This window comes from Triticum aestivum, chromosome 2D (assembly GCF_018294505.1).
Source record: "Triticum aestivum cultivar Chinese Spring chromosome 2D, IWGSC CS RefSeq v2.1, whole genome shotgun sequence".
Lineage (NCBI taxonomy): Eukaryota > Viridiplantae > Streptophyta > Magnoliopsida > Poales > Poaceae > Triticum > Triticum aestivum.
The window spans coordinates 653,921,586-653,936,388 of record NC_057799.1 but is presented as its reverse complement, the minus strand read 5'-3'; the positions used below and the strand labels follow the sequence as shown (position 1 = coordinate 653,936,388).

At 46.7% G+C, this 14,803-nt stretch overlaps 1 pseudogene; it reads left to right on the top strand.

The window, feature by feature from the left end:
* Positions 1-999: 999 nt before the first annotated feature.
* Positions 1,000-6,621, top strand: LOC123056206 (FT-interacting protein 4-like; annotated as a pseudogene).
* Positions 6,622-14,803: the final 8,182 nt, after the last annotated feature.

The following is a 14,803-nucleotide window of genomic DNA, read 5'->3' as shown; positions in this document are numbered from 1 at the left end:
GCCACGTGGCAGCCAACTGTGCTTCCTGGGAGCTGACCCATTTGGTCAGTTTGCCTACAGTGGCAGACGGCAAAGACTTTGCCGTCCGTGGCAGACGGCAAAGAACCTGCACTTTGCCATCAGTGGCAGACGGCAAAGAACCTGCCATCTAGTGACGTGTAGATGACATCATAAGGCGGACGGCAAAGACCAAAGGCTCTTTGCCGTCTGCGGCGGACGGCAAAGGTCTGCCGTTAGCCACTTAACGGACTGACAGCGCAAATATTGCCGTCCGCCCTCTTTGCCGTCCGCCGCAAACGGCAAAGAGCCTTTGCCGTCCGCCGCCAGGAAGCAGACGGCAAAGCAACTGTTTACCGTAGCCTTCTTTGCCGGAGCCTTTTGCCGTCCGCGGCTGACGGCAAAGGTCTTTGCCGTCCGCCTTTCGAGCCTTTGCCGTCCGCCATGGCAGACGGCAAAGTAGTTGTTTCCTGTAGTGGTGGATGACCTCTACAAGTCCTTCGAGGAGGGTGGCGATGAAGTCTTCTTCTCGTGCAAGGACGGTGGCACTCTCCGCTTCTGCGATTACAGGTTCGCCGGCGTCGGATTCTCACCCTGTTCAGAGTCCCAACATATTCATCAGATATATTTATACCTATTGTTATCTTTCAGGAACTGCCCCAAGGTTTACCATCCTGGATGCAATAATGTCCTTCCCCGCAAAAAAAAAGATGCAAAAAAGTCCTTCATTCGTCTGAGACATTCATCTGTCATGAGTATCTAGATGTTCTTCCTGTTATCATTTAATTGATCAGTTGCCGTACTAGTTATTACTGCTTAATGTGGCAAGTTGGCACACATGCTTTATCTGCCAAGAGTCGTCAGACTTTCAGTGCCTCGCTGTCCAGATTACTCAGTTTGTCGTAGCTTCATGAGTGGAGCACAGTTTGTCCAAGTCAAGTCATCTATTTGGCCAACAAGTGGATTGTGCATCAACTTCTGAAGCTTCTCGAGTGTGCCGGTATGCTTAACTATAAGCCGGCAGCCACTCCCGTCGACACAAAGGCCAAGGTCTCCGCCTTGGAAGGGTCTCCCGCGTCCGATGCAGTGTTTTATTGCTCCATTGTTGGTGCCTTGCAGTACCTGACGCTGACACGTCCGGACCTGCAGTATGCTGTTCAGCAGGTGTGCCTCCATATGCACTCCCCGCGTGACTCTCATTGGGCCTTGATGAAGCGTGTCCTCCATTACATACGACACTATGTCCTTGGGACTCACTCTGACGGCCTCCGCCTCCACCGATCTTGTCGCCTACTCTGACGCAGACTGGACAGGCTACCCCGACACCCATCGCTCTACTTCAGGCTATTGCGTCTACCTTGGGCCCTCGCTGATCTCTTTGTCGTCCAAACGGCAGCCCACGGTCTCCCGCTCGAGTGCCGAGGCAGAGTATCGGGCAATGGCTAATGCCGTTGCGGAATGCTCTTGGCTTCGTCAGCTGCTCCAAGAGTTGTTTTGTGATGTTCACAAGGCCACCCTTGTCTACTGCGACAACATCAGCGCGGTCTACCTCTCCGCCAACCCGGTGCATCATCGTCGTACGAAGCATATTGAGCTCGATATTCACTTCGTTGGTGAGCAGGTAGCACTTGGCCGTGTTTTGGTTCTCCACGTTCCGACGACGCAACAGTTTGCTGATGTGATGACTAAGAGATTGCCTATTCCCGTCTTTGAGGAGTTTTGGTCCAGTCTTTGCGTCTCCGGCGACACTTCGATTCGACTGCGGGGGGGAGGGGGGGGGGGTGTTGAACATATGTGTTGCATGTATGTGTGTATATCCTGGCCCACCTCCTAGTCTTTGTATAGTTGACACTACTAGGGAAAACCCTAGTAGTGGCGCGGGGTGTAATGCTATCAGTAGCACGGGTAGCCATGCTACTACTACGGCGCTACAGCTAACTGGTAGTAGTAGTAGTGCATACGACGCTACAGCTAACTGGTAGTAGTAGTGCAGTCTAACCCAGCGCTACTACTAGTAACTGTATCAGTAGCGCTCTCCTGTCACGCACTACTATTAAGTAGCTGTAGCGCTTTTCCTTTCTCCGCGCTGCTGCTGTATCTTTCAACATTTTTTGTCTACATTCTATTGTTCTAGAACAGTACCCATTTCAATAAACTGCAATTTCACATATACCAAATAACAATATCATTAACCACAATACCAGATACTCATATATAGTCATACAATATCATTAAACATTATAGGTACTCATATATGGTTCATACAGTAGCATATAATAATAGTTGATAAGTAGTCTACTAGGTAGTCATACAGCCACACACATATATAGCAGTCCACTAGGTAGTCATACAGCCACACACACATATATAGCAGTCCACTAGGTAGTCATATAGCCTCAAAGGTCACAGCGTCTTCGGTCAGCTTATTGAATTTCAACCTCACATTGCATGGGATGAAAAAGCAAAATGATATATACACAATGCATTAATGCCAATAACACTAAAAACAAAATAGTTGTTACAAGTTTCATATAATTTGTTAACACCACATGAAGAGAACTCGGCTGGAAGTAGATGTCGAACAACGTGCCAGTTGCAAGGCTGCTGGCGCACCTTGACTTGCACAGTCAACATGGTGGTGGTGGTGGTGGCGCCATTTTCCTAAAGCAATATGAGCAAGGATGAATGATCCACTTCACAGGAAAGAAAAACAGTAACATAAAGTTCTCAATGCATCGATCTTAATCGAAAAACAGAATATTCAGGTTTATCTTGTGCATATAAAAAAACAGCCACAAAGGCTAATGAGAACTGCAGTGTGAGACATTACATATAACAAGAACTCCCATGCTACTGTTTTCAATCTTTGTTGTTTATCTTGTGCATATATATAAAAAAATCAAAACTTATTAGATTCAGCAGTGTGAGGACATTACATATAACAAAAACTACCATATGATGGACAATTATAATCCTAAGATCTAGTAACATATAAGATGATATGAGGTTAGCAACAGATTCCATGAGGATCCTATGTGATTAAATCTGGCAATGGTTGGGTAACTTAACCATACCCAACCTGAACCCACGTGACAAATTTAAGAAACTAAACCAGACCAAACCACACAAATGTGTTATGCCACCTAACCTAAACTGAACCACAAGATATCTCCACCCAAGCCAAACTGAATGTATTCAGGTTTATATGTGATACTAACAGTAGGATCTAGAGATGCTAGAATTAACCCAATCAAAAAACAGTGGTACACGAACTTCAATATAGCATCAAAAAACAACTACTGTGAGGAACACAAAAACCACAACCAAAGCAGAGCATCGATAGCAGGAGCCGCCGAGAGTGAGACCTTGTAAATTTTGTAGTATTCCAGTGAGAACAGCTAGCTATAATCCCTAAAATCTTGGATCGGTCAACAAACTTCTAAACCATCGGCCTCGTCGTTGTCTTCCGTGGTTAGGGTTCCTCTCCAACTACTGTGAGCATCGGTAGCCCACACTATACTACACTAGAGCAGCGGGGCTCTCAACGTCTCTCTCGGCATCGGGCAGTGAGGACCCGAGCGGGCCGGAGTGGGGCGGCGGCCGGGATAGTGGGGAAGCAGGGGGAGTAGGTAGGCGGCCGGCGAGAGCGTGCGGGCGGCGACAGATCGGGGCGGCAAGAGGGGAGAGGAGCATTACCTGCGGTGGCGGGAGGTGGCGCACGGTGGCGGCGTCGGATGGAACCCTAACCGCGGCGGTGTCGGGCGCTTGGATCGATCGAAGTGAGGGTGCGGGGGGCCGTGCGGGGTTTTCTTTTGGTGTAGTAGTAGAGCTGCGTACGGCCGGTGCTACTACTAAGCCCACTAGCTGTAGCGCCGGTGGACAGCCAACGTTACAGCTAAGTGGGCTTTCGTTTTGGCCCTGCGGCCCACGTAACAGCAGCGCGACACGTGCTAACAAACGCTATTGCTAAGACATACCAGTAGCACGCTTTATACCCAACGCTACTGCAAATTATCAGTAGCGTGGTGGCCCAAACAAACGCCGCTGCTAAACTTCTACGTATAAGCATTTTTCTAGTAATGTGAGGTTGAGGCCCACATTTTAATCTTTATATACGTGCACGTGCACCCCATCAGTACCATCATGAGTTGCATTGCCAAACCTCTCTAAGCAGGACATCAGCAGCGACAAGTTCATCGGCCGCATCCCCTTCGAAACGTCCAACATCCCCTGCCGCCTCCCGCCCGACAGCCCGTTGGCGCCGCAGTGGTACAGCCTCTCCGACGCCCATGGCCAGAAGTTCCACCATGGCAGAGCCTCAGCGAGATCATGCTCGCCGTCTGGGTCGGTACCCAGGCGGATGAGGCCAAGCGTACTCGGTGTCACGAGAGGCTCTCGCCAAAACGCGCTCCCAGGTCTACTACTCCCCCAGGGTCGGCCCCGGAAGAGACGAGCCCATCGGACGCATCATCGTCCCCGTAGCGTCGCTGTACGTGCCGCCCAACGACATGGTCAAGTCAGTGCCGTCGAAATGGTTCAATCTGTCGCGCTTGCTCGGGATGACGGTGGACGTCACGATCGGGACCAAGAACCGGGAGTCGTCCAAGACGTTCGCCAGCAGGATACACCTGAAGATGAGCCTGGAGATGGTGTACCAACGTGCTAGACGAGCGGATGCACTACAGCAGCGACCTGCAGCCGGCAGCGAAAAACCTCCGAAAGAGTGCCATAGGCGTGCTGGAGGTGGGCATCCTCAGCGCGCGCGGCATGGTCGGCAGCAAGAACCCCTACTGCGTTGCCAAGTGGGTGCGCACGCGCACGCTGCTGGGCACCGCTGCACCACAGTGGAACGAGCCGTACACCTGTGATGTATTCGACCTCAGCACCGTCATCACCGTCGCCGTCTTGGACAGCAACCACATCCACCGCGGTCATGCAGTCAGACCAGCCGAGGACCAGAGGATCGGCAAGGTGCGCGTCCGGCTCGCGACATTAGAGAGAGACCGCGTGTACACGCTCAAACCGTCGGGGCTGAAAAAGATGGGGGAGCTCCACCTTGCCGTCCGGTTCACCTGCAATTTCGTGGGCCAAAATGCTAGGCATGTACGCCAAACCGCTAAAAAAAGATACATGGGCACTAGCACTCAAAACATATTTTAATAGAAGAAGCTCATCCAGGTGAGGCGCCACAAATTCGCCCTGACGGGAGTTGAACCGTGGGCACAGGATTCGCCACTGCGACCCTTGCCACTAGGCTACAGCCTAGTCCTCTACTGCGGAAGATACACCACACCCATCCTGGCGATGTAGATGCTGGCCGCGGCTGGACAAGTCCGACCCGCCAGGCGGTGGAGTAAATGCTTTTTCTTTGATAAAGGGCGATTTTATTAACTCAAAAATGTAACATCAAGTGGATACAAAGCATTATGAGCAACACCCGGCCTCTGCATAATTAGGATGAACACAGCCTAACACCAAAAGTCTGACAATTAGAAAAAAAAAAACAAAAACCGACAAATCGGCAATAGTAGAGTCCTATAGACCGACACTGTGCCTATGTCGAAAGGTGAGATGGACCGATCCGGAGGTTATGCTGCCACCCATGTTGGGTAAAAACCTCCGTAGCCACCTGCTCCAACCGCGTACACATCGCCTTGAACAGCGGTTGGACCTCCGCTCATTATACCATAGACCACATACAAAACGAGTGCGTACAACGAAAAATAGGCTGCAAAAGAGAAGCATTTTTGTCATTAAAAACAAAATCATTTCTATATAGCCAAAGCGACCATAGTAAGGCATACGCTCCCATCCTTAATAGTGTTTTGAACCTATTTGAAATACCGTCCAACCAATGACCAAAAATATTGGCAACACTTGTTTAGCCTTCTGAAGGACGATTCCCACATGTTTAGCCTTCGTGGAAGCAAGGCATACATCTGCCGGATCACCGCGCTCTTCTCGAGTGTTGTCACCGTGGCCAAATGGTTCGACGGTATCTGCAAGTGGAAGAACCCACTGACGACGATTTTGGGGCACGCGGTGTTTCTGAAGCTGGTGCGCAACCCGGAGTTGATCCTGCCCATCGTGTTCCTATGATTGATCATGATTGCGGCGTGGAACTATTGTTGGCGGCTACGGCACCCGCCGCACATGGAGCTCGCGCACCCGGTCGAGGAGCTCAACACGTTCGTGAACATAGATGCGGTGCTGTGGTGGTACTGGGGTCAGATGTACCCCGACAAGCTAGATCAGGAGTTTGACACGTCCCCAACGTCGAAACCGGATGAGAGGCAGAGGTATGATTGACATAGGGGCATCGCCGGCATGGTGCAGATGATGACTGGCTACCTGGCTACGCACGGAGAGCGCGGTGCACTCAGTGCTCCTCTTGCTCGACCCCAGAGAGGCTACACAGGGAGAGCGCTGGCACGACCCCAGGTTGACGGCCGTCTTCATCACGCTCTTGCCGGTGCTGGCCGCCGTACTGTACTTACGCCATTCCCAGTGGTTGCCATGGTGATGGTGCTATACTTCCTCCGGCCGCCGTCGTTCCGGGGCAGGACCAACCTGCTACTCAACTTGTATAGTCGTCTTCCTTCCAAGGACGACGTGATGCTATAAGTTTTTTTTCATGCAATGGACGTGATGGGTGCAGGGCTTCTTTTTTGCCTACTATTCATGTGACTGTATATCCCCCGTTCTTCAAACAATTCGCTGGATAAATCGTACTGTTGGATTTAAAGAAAGAAGCATTGGAGTTGGCAGAGGATCTACTAGCTGTGAGAAGTGTCGAAATCAATAGAAGGGCTAAGGGCATCTCTAGCGTGGACCTTCAAACCGCCCGCATCCGTGTGGATCGCACCATCCAACGCGGACCTGTATCGGTCCCCTGAGCTGTCCGGATGTGTTTTCTCCCGCGAACCGGAACTAAACGTGGTTTTTTTTTGCAGGAATCCGGACACGCGAAACATAGCTCTCTGCCCCCCCCCCCCCTCAGCCCACCCAAAAGGAAGGCCGAGCCCGCGCTTTTGTAGCAACCCACACTGTTTCCACGCCAAAATCCAACACTCTCTTCTTCCATCCTCTGTCGCTCGCCGCCCAATTTCCGCTCTTTTCTCCCACACTCTACATCCTTCCACCGCTGATACAAGCCTCCATACTACTACACCGCCAAGCAACTTGGATCCCCGCCAATAAGGTGCCTTACATCGTCCACGTAAACGCGGTGCTGCTCTTCTCCGAGTATTCCTCTCCGCAGCTCGTCCGGCTGCGTACGACGAGAGGGCACACTAGTAGAAAACAGGGCTTTGGTCACAGGGCAGTTTTCACATTAGTCCCGGTTCAGTCACGAACCGGGACTAATGTGAGCATTTATCCCGGTCCGTGCGGCTAAGGCATTAGTCCCGGTTCACCTGGGCCCTTTAGTCCCGGTTCGTGCCACGAACCGGGACTAAAGGGTGCGATGCCCATTAGTAGGTTAGACCTTTAGTCCCGGTTGGTGCCACCAACCGGGACTAATGGGCTTTGAGGCATTAGTACCGGTTTATGGCACGAACCGGTACTAAAGGTCCCATTTTCAAACTCTCCCCCCCCCCCCCCCCACGTGGACCGCCTTTTCAGTTTTAGAAAAAACAAAAGAAAATGATGGAAATGTCAAAAAAAATTAAGTTTCCCATGTGACATGTGGTCTACTTGTTGGGAAAATTTAAAAATATGAATTTCGACTTTATTTGCAAAATCTCTCTGGAATTTGTAAAATGGGCATAACTTTTGCATACGAACTCGGATTAAAAAGTTTTTTATATGAAAAATCATCTACTCGAAAAGTTACATCCGATTTTAACCAGGGGAACCCCGTTAAACATTTTCAAAATCCTTAAAAACCTAACAGAAAAAAAGTTACGTGGCTTTTAAGATCTAGAGGCAAAAAAATTCCAAAAATTTCAAACTTGGTCAAACTGTGGTCAAACTAATTATTCTAGAATATTAGTGTTACTAAATAATTATTTCAGTTTTTTTGAATTTTGGTCAAATCTGGTCAAACTGTGGTCAAACAATGGTCAAACTAATTATTCAATAAATATTAGTGTTACTAAATAATAAATGTTTTTTAAAACAATAGTTTCAAACTCAAACAGTGAAATGTGTCACTTCATGCTCAAGCTAAACTCCTGAGGGTTAATAGGATTGACATCTTACTATTGTCAGGAAAACAACAAGTGCAGACTTGGAAACGAGGAAGAATAGAACCCGGAAGTTAAGCGTGCTCAGGCTGGGGGAGTGGGATGATGGGTGACCTTTCGGGAAGTTAGATGATTTGGAATGATGAGGGGTGATTAGAGGATAAATTGAGCAGTGATGAGGGGTGGTGATTAGAGACTAGAGGTTAAAATAATTGAGAAATTTGAAAATCAAAAAATTCAAAATAAAATCATAAAATTTCCTTTAGTCCCGGTTGGTGAACACCAACCGGGACTAAAGGTGGAGCTCCACGTGGCCGCGCCCTTTAGTCCCGGTTCGTGTAAGAAAACCGGGACTAAAGGGGAGAGGCATTAGTAACGACCCTTTAGTCCCGGTTCGAAAACCGGGACTAAAGGGCCTTACCAACCGGGCCAAAAGCCCCTTTTTCTACTAGTGGCAGCAGATGGATGCATGCATGCTATTCGCCAGAATGCCTAAAGCAGCGGAGCCAGTGTACTACGATCCGGACAGGGAGATGCTCAACATCATCCAAGACAGAGATGGGAGGAGGAGGCCATGAGAGCGAGCAGGTGGAAGACTCGGATCCCACCCAGTCCGGCAACTACCGGCAGCAGTCTTACACCCAGACCGACGCGGACACACACCAACAGTAGCATTGGGCCGCCGGACAACAGCGACCGGAGGGGGAAGAGGAGGAGGTGGAGGACGGCGAGGACGATGATCCGGCTGATACAACTGGCGATCCGAAGAAGAAGGGTAGAGGAGAAAGCTTGAACATGCGAGAGGACTAGCTGTTGTGCGATGCATGGTTGGCCACTAGTCTCGATCCTCTTCATGGGACGGAGGAAAAGGGCACACCCTTTTGGAACAATATTCACATATGGTTCCATAAACACAAGCATTTCACGCTGTACTCCGACGTGGTCATCCGCAACTGTGAATGGAAGTCTCTCAATCATCGATGGTACACCATCCAGCAAGCTATGTCCAAGTATTTCTGGCACTTGAAGAATCACATCGCACGGTGGCCTAGCGGTGCACAAATAACGGAGCCGATAAGTTAATCAGTAGCCGGATATGCTTAGTTTTGTCGCTCACTTGGCGGATATGCATAGTTTTGTTGATCACTACCCGGACATGCATTTGTTTTGTTACTCACTAGCCGGATATGCATTGTTGTGTAGCGTTCTCGTGCTTGTTTGGTGTGCAAGAAGTTGTAGAAGAAAATTTTAACCGTCATGCATTGTTGGTTGAAGTTGTGCAACCGAAGTGGAACCTTTTCATAGCCAAGACCACAATCCAAGCCAACAAGGAAGAAACTGGTGACCCTACCGACCCAAACCCAAGAACCGCCGAAGAAGGTTAGAAAAATTTCCCAACGCAGCTCACAAGTAGCACAGGTCCCCATCTTCCCTTTCATGTCTCTTCATATTGGCATTGACTATCTCGTCGTCCGTGAAAGCATCAATAAGATCATGACAGTATGATGCAGGGTCATCGCGAGCAGTCTTTACATTGGTTTGGTTTCCACCTAGACTTCCTCTGCGTTCGCCCCGACATCCACGACCACCACCTGGTCTTGAGCCCACACGCATGTACCACGAGGCCTTGAGATCCTTGAAATACACACTAATGGAGGGTTAATTATATCATTGTATTCTTTGTATACATGGTCAAGGTGGCTGCACACGACACACCAGTTAGGAAGCTTCTCATACTTCACCATGTAAATCTGGCGGTTCGAGTCCTGTATAATTGAGACCACATTCTTCAAGGGCTTGAAAACATTGATCTTAACCCATAAACAGCTTCTGGATCGGGCATTGCAGGAATCTCCTTTATAGCTCTAGAAACCTCTATCTCCTTTAGAGCTCTAAACCATGATATTTAAGAAAACTAAAATAGATACAAGCCCATACATATAACTTTAATTCATCTAGGTGGAATAAATTAATCTACCAATACATGCAACTTTCTTCCTATTTCGCTATATAAAAAAATAAAGTCCTAGCCAACGATTTTGAAGAGGCATTATCTCAAAAAAATAATTAACTAATGTCATTTTGTATAATTTATAGTTTATATTTAGGATCCCTTACATTTATTATATGTGTATTTCATCATATACTTGGTAAAATTACATTGTTAAATTATTGTCTCTCAATATTTATAAAGATTACTATGTGCTTACTTTTGCTATCACTCAAAAAATAGTTTTGCTAAATATAATAGAAAATTATTCCAGTTGAATCTATTCGTTGACTAAATAAGTTTTAACAACAATGGTAAAAATATTTAGTATAAAGTTAAATCATCCACAATTCTATTATAGTCTGCACCTTCGTAGCTGTGCGTGCCATCAATAGTTCAGCGGCAGAGGCCCTCATAGTAACTGACCGTGGAGCTTCCCCAAAAAGCAAAAGGAAAAAGTGGATAAACAACACAGTATTAGCATCCTCGTCCATGTCAGGGGTTTGATAAACTGCATCAAGATGGTCAATCCACAACTCCATGGAATCAATTCCAAATATGGTTTCTTCTCTACATACAAATTCAACACTATTTAGAAAATATCACATAGATGCAGATATATCTAAAGGATACAAACAAACAGAACATTGAACTTACATAATAGAAAATGATGACTGAATGTATAAACCTCCTTCAAATCTTCTACAATTGCAGGTTCATCAGAGAAGTAACACTAGTATACAGATCTAATGAGAGCTAGACTTGCAAACACTCTATAAGCTAAAATGTACCCAATAGTGTTATGTCCAAGAAACACCAAGAACTGCCCACCATCTCGAGCATCCAACACGCGGATATTATGATAGGTATTTTACATATCAAAGAATAACAGCCATAAAGATGGATTGAACTGCATGTGGTATCATCAGATGTAACAATGGGTTGTAACAAGCAGGCATGAATGAGATTATTATATTATGATAAATTTTACCTCGGTAATGATATCCCACATACGAAGAGAAAGTATAAATAGATACGAGTAACTCACCTTCATGACTTCGTCAATATTTGAAGTGATTGGAGTCCCATAATGCTTGATCTCAGGGGTAATTTTCCCATTATGCACAATCTCAGCTCTAACGTTGCACTTCCTGGAGCCCTTCAGTGAGTGTGTAGAAATAGAGAATGTTTGTTCATGGAGTTTCCCATAGAGAGGTTGTCAAGTTGCTCTTTACTGGGTTTTGCAGGAAGCCAGTCATGTGAAAGATTCTCTTGAATGAACTGTTCATGATCGAATCCTTCTGGACTAGTAACCCATATAGGAGGTATCGCCCTTTCTCCGTACCCATAGTCAAATACGGGTATGTCTTGGGCATGGCCAAGTATAATAAGGTCAGGAATTTTCAAAATCATAATGGAAGGACCAAGGATGGAAAAAGCAGTAGGTGTAAGCGAGGCGGTTGGCCTTCGCCTAGTTCCTAGGCGGTGCTTAAGCGGCCTAGGTGCGGCCTAGGCGGTAATATAGTTTTCACTATCAGGGCGTATCTATGGTTCTTATATGTGTATCGACATTAATTTAGGGCATATAATTAAGTTTGTTGTCAAGGTGTATCTGTATTTATTATATGTGTATCAATATTATTTTATATGTCTACTAGCAAAAATGCCCGTGCGTTGCAACGGAAGAAAAATAATATCACAACCCTTCATCATCACACACAATCCACGCCCTTTATTTCAAAATGATGCCCCATTTGTCTCATCGGTTATCTTTCTTCCCGTTGTCACCGATGGTGGCCATTCTAGTCGTCATAATGCATTCGAACGTGATCAATCCAAAAGCGATGATTCATGCCACCACACTGACACTGAACCACACCGGCGCAAAGGAATGTTTATAATTTGAAAAACTAACATCGTCGAGCTAGACATGAGGGCCGGCTGATGCAAGCTACTCCCTGATACTCATGCATTGCCACGAAATAAAAGTTCTCTAGCAACATATGCTTCTAAATTAAATAAAATCCCTATTGCATTAAACTTAAAATTGTAGGCTATCATCCAGTGAAGTACGGTTTTGCCATCTATAGATCGAATGTAAAGGGTATGCTACTCAAGCTCAATTCTTTAGTGTCAAACATCAAGCTTTCAATTTGCACATGCATGATTGCATGACATATCATCGTGACATCCCCTAAAAAATAGTAGAAGATATATCATCGTGATAGGTATGGTAGCTTTCATGTTTTTATTTAACAAACTTGGCCATAGCCACGTTGCGTTGCTGCCTGCAAATACCGACCTGACTTTAACCATTTCTACATATCTGCTAGAAAAAGGCATATACCGGTACTGTAATGTGGAGGAGAAGATGTTTTAAGCGCCAATGTGTTCGATCTTAACAAAAGAGGCCCATTAGTGCTCATAAGACTGTCGAAAGTTTATTGTCCGACTGCAACGACCGACTGTTGACTTGTGAAAATTGAAACCACCGTCCTAAAATCACGATTCCCTAGAGAAAAAAATCAGATTGCTAGTTGGATATACATGGGCTCTGCACTAATTCCTCTAGCCTCTCATCGCTGCCATCACAGTCGTCTTCTCATCGTCTGACCCCTGGCGCTACCACGTATGCCTCTGCGTTGAGTTCTTGGCCTTCGCCAACGAGCACACAACGACCAGAGTGTTGGATGTAGGGCCTGCTTGGATGGGATCCTCACTCTGCTACACTGGCCTGGAGTCTCCCTGAAAACTGCTTGAGACCTGTTTGTTTGCTGTCCAGATGAGCACAAAGTAGCCTGGCCTGGTGATGCCAGCGCCTTGCTTAGCCTCGCACATGACCCAGGCATGTTGGTTAGCCTGGTCCGCCTGGGTGCTGCCTGGCAGCTATTTGGGCTCCAATCATCTGATTTATATGTGGGCCATGTCTCAAAAGTACTCCAGGAGTATACTACTCCCTCCGTAAACTAATATAAGAGCATTTAGATTACTATTTTAGTTATCTAAACATTTTTATATTAGTTTACAGAGGGAGTACTATTTAAGAACTCAGGTGTGGTCCGTAGCCATACACAACCGAACATGGCGTGCCTGGCCAGGCAATTTTTTCCAATTTTTCAGGCTATGTCCAGGCTTCACTTTATGCCAGGCATAGATGCCAGGGTGAGAACCAAACAGGCCCGTAGTCCTTGGCGGTGGCTGCCATGCGCGCGAACTCATTGCCATCCTAGGGTGTGAATCAACCAGGAAGGACAGGCACGTCCAGTCGTGGCCGCGCAATCCAGGACATCATGTTTGAGCACGACCAGGGCAGCGTCCTACGCGTTCATGGTGGATTGGGTCCACGCTGGCGGAACCCGACGGCGGTTCGCTTGTCGAGGAGGCGGAGTTGCTACAGTACGGCAAGGCGGATGGTATTGGCAAGTTCCGGTGGCACCGGTAAGTGCTAGCATGGCACGACAGTGGCCCGGCTGTCGTCGAAGCCGAGGGAGAGCATCAGGCTCGTGGTCTAGCTGCGGGAGGAAGGTACCATTGACTTGCTGTGGCACCCCACTGATGTGATGTTCCTTTTAGGCCTCTCCCAATGCTTCACCTTATAAAGGTGGTAAGGTTGCCAACTAAGCCAAAAATTTAATGTGGCCTGTTAAGTAATAAGAGAGAGAGAGAGAAGTATGTGACCTTAGAAGAAATGATGCTAAGCGCGTGTACCTAGGTAGAAACACAAATAAGAGTCTACACCTAATTAAATAAAGGGAGTTTGGCAACCAAAAACTAAGCACCTATGCATTGGGAAGTTTAGTTGCTAAGCCTTTTAATGCACTTAGCACCACATCTAAACACCCATCCATTAAAAGAGGTCTTAAACACCACGGAGTAGCCACACCGTCCATGCATGGCAACGACAGACTCCACATCATGGAGTAGTTCTTTCCGCACGCCTTTGGTCATGGTGTATCACCCCGACTCGACACGGGGTTGTTTGCTCGGCGGCGCTAAATTTCCTCGGGAGAAAATCGAGTGTATTATCAAGCGCCTGCTCTCCTTGTATTGTTGGGATAAGTTTCTAGACTTACTTATATACGTGGCCATGCAAGCCAATTTGCAGGAGTACTATAATGAATATAAAATTATTACGCAAATGTTAACGCTCACACGTGTGGCACGAAGCAACATGGTCCAAACGCCTGGAGTACTATTCATTTTGCCACATCAAAACAGATGACATCAGCGGGCATTTTTTTGGTTTTCGGCTTAAAAATGTTTTATCTCCTAATTAAAAAATCCAACTAAAAATCCGTTTTCACCATTAAATCCGTCTCGACGAGATCTTCAAAACTAGATCCCATGTTGATAAGTTTCGACGATTTTTTTTTACCAAAAATTGCCATGATGTTTACACTGTACTTGCCATAGTGTTACACTAAAGTTGCCATGTGGCAATTTTACTTTATAGAGCATGGCAATTTAAGTATTTTGACTATGGCAATTCCAGTACTTTGATCATGAAAATTATATTTTTATGAACCATGGCAATTTTAAGTGCATGTATCATGGAAAATTTACTTTATGGTTTATAGCAAGTCTAGTTTCTTAATTTCTCATTTTATAATATGCCAAAATTTACTTTTAA